The following is a 5,544-nucleotide window of genomic DNA, read 5'->3' on the forward strand; positions in this document are numbered from 1 at the left end:
TGCCACGGGTTGCATGCTTAACAGTCGTCAGAAGGTTCACCCAGTGGGCAGTACAAGTTATGTACCTTCCCTGCCCGTGTTTGCTAGACCACGTGTCTGTGGTCAGATGTATCTTGGCACCGACACTGTGTGCCAGAGATACATTCAATTGCCGCTGAACATGGCCATATAGCTCTGGGATGCCCTTCTGGGAGAAATATTTCCTTCCAGGGACCTTACATTGCGGTGTGCCAATGGCCACAAATTTTCTAAAGGCCTCCGAGTACATCAGTTTATATGGCAGTAGTTGGTGGGCTAGCAGTTCCGACATGCCGGCAGTTAGTCATTGGGCAAGAGGGTTATCCGGTGTCATCAACTTTTTACATTCGAACATTTGGACCACGGAAGCCTGCCTTTTGCCAGATGAACGCGACGACGGCACGGTGGAAGGTGGAGTGTAGGACAAATGGGACTAGATAGAAGAAGGAGAAGAGGCAGGACGTGGAGCGCCGGGAGTGTGGCATAGTGGGTTCTGACAGTGTTGCTCGCATTGGGCTTGGTGATGGGAGGCCCTAGGTGAGTGTTGGGCTTACCGCGACTTATGCGTTGACAGCACAGGCTGCAGATGGCAACACTATTGTTAGCAGCTGAAACGTTAAAAAAAGCCCACACTGCGGAGCCATGTGTCTACGTCCTGAGAGCGCCAGATGTGATTGTGCATGATACACTTGCAGTCTGCTATTTGCCTACTGAGCACAGCGAGTTCTGCCTGCTTCTCCTCCTTCTACCCTCTATCCGCTGCTCTGTCTCTCCCTCTGAACTTCCCTCCTCTTGCTCAATATTTGGTGGAAGGCGGTGTATCGTAGGCCTCAATCAATATTTGGTGGAAGCCGAAATATCAATAGTATTTTCTGTAAACAGGTATATAGAACCCCTTAATGAGTATTTGCTGGAAGTTGGTATATCAAACCACTTAATCAATATTTGGTGGAAGCTGGTGTATCGCAGGCCTCAATCAATATTTGGTGAAAGCTCGTATATCTATCCCCTCTGTCAGTATTTTGCGGAAACAGGTGTATCACACCCCTCAATCAATATTTTGTGGAAGCTGATGTATCACACCACTCAATCAATATTTTGAGGAAGCTGGTGTATCACACCCCTCAATCAGTATTTTGTTTAACCCCTTAGGGACTGGGCTAATTTTCACCTTAAGGACCAGGCCATATTTTGCAAATCTGACCAGTGTCACTTTAAGTAGTGATAACTTTAAAACGCTTTGACTTATCCAGGCCATTCTGAGATCGTTTTTTCGTCACATATTGTATTTCATGACACTGGTAAAATGGAGTAAAAAAAATATCAAATTTACCCAAAATTTGGAAAAATTACCAAATTTCCAAATTTCAATTTCTCTACTTTTATAATAAATAGTAATACCTCCAAAAATAGTTATTATTTTACATTCCCAATATGTCTACTTCATGTTTGGCTAATTTTGGGAATGACATTTTATTTTTTGGGGCGTTAGAAGGCTTAGAAGTTTAGGACCAGTTCAGGTCTGAAGTCACATTGTGAGGCTTACATAATAGAAACCACCCAAAAATTACCCCATTCTAAAAACTACACCCCTCAAGGTATTCAAAACTGATTTTACAAACATCATTAACCCTTTAGGTGTTCCACAAGAGTTATTGGCAAATGGAGAAGAAATGTAAGAATTTGAATTTTTTGGCAAATTTTCCATTTTAATCAATTTTTTTCAGTAACAAAACAAGGGTTAACAGCCAAACAAAACTCCATATTTATTGCCCTGATTTTTTAGTTTGCAGAAACACCCCATATGTGTCCGTAAACTACTGTACGGGCACATGGTAGGGCGTAGAGGGAAAGGTGCGCCGTGTGGTTTTTGGAAGGCAGATTTTGTTGGACTGGTTTATTTACACCATGTCCCATTTGAAGCCCCCCTGATGCACCCATAGAGTAGAAACTCCATAAAAGTTACCCCATCTAAGAAACTACACCCCTCAAGATATTCAAAACAGACTTTTACAAACATTGTTAACCCTTTAGGTGTTCCACAAGAGTTATTGGCAAATGGAGATAAAATTTAAGAATTTACTTTTTTTTGCAAATTTTCCATTTTAATCAATTTTTTCCAGTAACAAAGCAAGGGTTAACAGCCAAACAAAACTCCATATTTATTGCCCCGATTCAAAATCTGCCTTCCAGAAACCATACGGCGTTCCTTTCCTTCTGCGCCCTGCCGTTTGGTCATACAGCAGTTTACAACCACATATGGGGTGTTTCTGTAAACTTCCGAATCAGGGTAATAAATATAAAGTTTTGTTTGGCAGCTAACCCTTGCTTCGTTACTGGAAAAAAAAACGGTTTAAAATGAAAAATTTGCCAAAAAATAGCTGTTTTGGTACTGTTTTTATTTTTATTTTTTGACCGTGTTCATCTGAGGCGTTAGGTCATGGGGTATTTTTATAGAGCAGATTCTTACGGACGCAGCGATTACCTAATATGTCTACTTTTTAAAAATGTATTTAGGTTTTACACTATATTATCCTTTTATAAACAAACAAAAAAACATTTTAGTATCTCCATAGTCTGAGTCAGTTTTTTTTAAAGTTTTTAGCCAATAATCCTAGGTAGGGGCTCATTTTTTGCGGGATGAGAGGACGGTTTCATTGGCACTATTTTGGGGGGGCATATGACTTTTTGATTGCTTGCTATTACACTATTTGTTAAGTAACGTGACAAAAAAATACCTTTTTTTGCACCGTTTTTATTTTATTTTTTGTTCATCTGAGGGATTAGGTCATGTGGTATTTTTATAGAGCAGACTCTTATGGACGTGGCAATACCTAATATGTCTAATTCTTTTTATTTATTTTAGTTTTACAAAATAATTTTTTTGAAATTATTTTTTGTTTTTGTTTTAGTGTCTCAAGTCTGCTCTATTTTTCCTGTTGTTTTGGAAATAAAGGAACTTGCAAGAAGTACCAAGTTTGGAACTGCCGCCTCTTCCTAAGATCTTTGAAGCGATCCAGGATTGGGAGGAATTTTTTTGGGTGTCTTGAGCTTTCTCCCTCAAAAATTTCCTCACAGTGAAGTGAGTGGTGACTACTATTATCTATTGATTTTATATCGACTATATATATTTATATACATTTATATGTATTTGGATTGACCCTGTATGGGTCCAAAACCTGGTATCACCAGTGTGATTTTTATTGCTATTAGATTTTGTTTATTTTACCCATTCAGGATTTGAATGCTCAGGGTCTAATCCCATTTTGCACCTTCTTGACTGCTTTTACCATTATCCATTGACCAATAATTGGTCTAAAATCTCGATACCTCTGTTATCAACATTAGTGATCTGTACGGGTCACATATAAATATATATACCTTCCAGATACTGTCACTGCTATTTTTCCCTTCCTCAACTGGCGCCCCACAGTGTGGTCACTCGCTTTATTTTTTCTTCTCTTTCATTCCATGTATGTGTTGAACTAGTCCACACTACCGACCACACCCGGCTGCCTACCGATTACCTCACCGTACTCTCTGCCCTATTTACTTCCATTATCTCTTCCTTTGCCGCCCTGCAGCTAATTATATAGACTTTTTGGATTGGGTTCCAAGTAAGTCTTGTGATTAACCCTCTACATTTTTTTTCTCCCATACCAAGATCTATAAGATCAGAGAGTACATGAACTGTAGGAGCACGGGTCTTGTATATGGAATACAATGTGAGTGCAATATGTTATACATAGGTAAGACAATTCAAGAACTAAGAAGGAGGATCTCCAAACATTTTAGTGTCTTGAATACAAATGAGGAAACACCTCTGTCTAGACATCTACAGAGGTATCACAATGGCAAAACCACAGGCCTGAAGATCTGGGGGATACAAAAAATACAGGCAAGCCCTAGACAAGGCAGTATAGATAAAAAACTGCAACAAGAGGAGACGAGATGGATATACCGTCTCCATTCATTAGCACCTAACGGTCTAAATAAAGGCTTTACTTTTGCTCCTTTTTTATAATTTGGAGATAATGGCAATATATAAAAATGGAAACAAAATGGAGAATTATTACACAAAAGAAAGTAGGAACTCTAAAGAGTTTAGGGGGGGCCTCCTGAAAAAGAAGACAATTTATAGCTATATCAAATGACTTACCAAGGAGTGTGGGGTGTATGCAGTAGGAGGGTCCATCTGCAGGACGAGTCACTGCGAAGAAACAATAAAGAAAATAAGAAAAAGAGAAAAAAAGAAAAAATTATTAAGAACAAGAAAAGTTGGAGAAACAAAAGGAAAAAGAAAAGAGCGAAAACAATAGGATAACCCACACCCAGTGTAGGTAGGATATTTATAAGCAGAATAGGAGGTCATTCAATAATACAAAAAAAGAGAGAGTAATTGATAATAAGAAATGAGGGACACCAAGACCAACAAACAGTAAACAGCACTCTGTATAGAGTATGAAGAATAAGAATAAAACAGAGTGTAATAATGCCAATAATGATTCACCGGGGGGAGAATGTTAGAGAGGGACCTCAGTAAGGGTACTGCCGGCAGGAAGGGAGAGATATCTGACAGCACCAGAGGAATAAATAATACAAGTCCCGAAATAAAATAATAATAAAAATACATGAGCCTTCCCGATATATCCGGAACAAGCGCTGGAGAATAAGACCAAAAATCTTCAAAGTGCGCACCGAAAATCATTCGGAGTGAAGATTGGCATAGGCGCAGTGTCTGGAGAGGCACCAGAAAAATTTCTAAGTCCTAGCGCAGGCGCAATAGAATAATGTGGTGACGTCCTTACCAAGAGCCGGAGGACGCAGGAGGGATATGTCATAGGAGAGCGACGGCGCGTCATTAGCGCAGGACAAGTGACGTCTCTAGAGGGCGCCGGTACTTCTAACTGATTGGTCGATAAAATTGCCGCTCATATACATGACATGTGGCGATTGGATAGAATAACCCCGCTCACAGAGACCGAGGGTTTAAAGCCCAGGGAACGCCCCCACATGCCAAACCTGCACGCCATCCCCTGAAGACGCAGATTTAAACGGCGAAACATGTAGGGATGCAGGCATAGTTTTTAGTTCAGGCTAGAGAGGTAGGGATCCCAGAGTGGAAGAACCTGTTCAGATTATTACAGATAGAGTTAACTAGTAGGGTTGAGAGACCTGAGCTACAATCAGGCACCCCACTGAGATATAGTGTATTCGAACACAGGATACATCTACGGTGTAAAAAACACAAATTCCCACCTGTCTATTCCTGAGGAATTTTAACCAGTTCGCACAGAGTTCTATAAGTTTTTTAAGAGGATATAATAAAGAATTTTGTTTTATATAACACTAGTCAGAGAGGTGTGCAAATGCTACGCTTAGGTCCTAGAGACCTTTGAACCTCACATTATATTATATATAGCGTCGCAACCTCCTGAGGGACATATAAGTTTGTTGGTTGAATCATGTGCTGAAACGTCTCAATTGGCTGTCCTGTCCCACCTGATGGATGTGTCATGGGTCAAA

This window comes from Bufo bufo, chromosome 1 (assembly GCF_905171765.1).
Source record: "Bufo bufo chromosome 1, aBufBuf1.1, whole genome shotgun sequence".
NCBI lineage: Eukaryota > Metazoa > Chordata > Amphibia > Anura > Bufonidae > Bufo > Bufo bufo.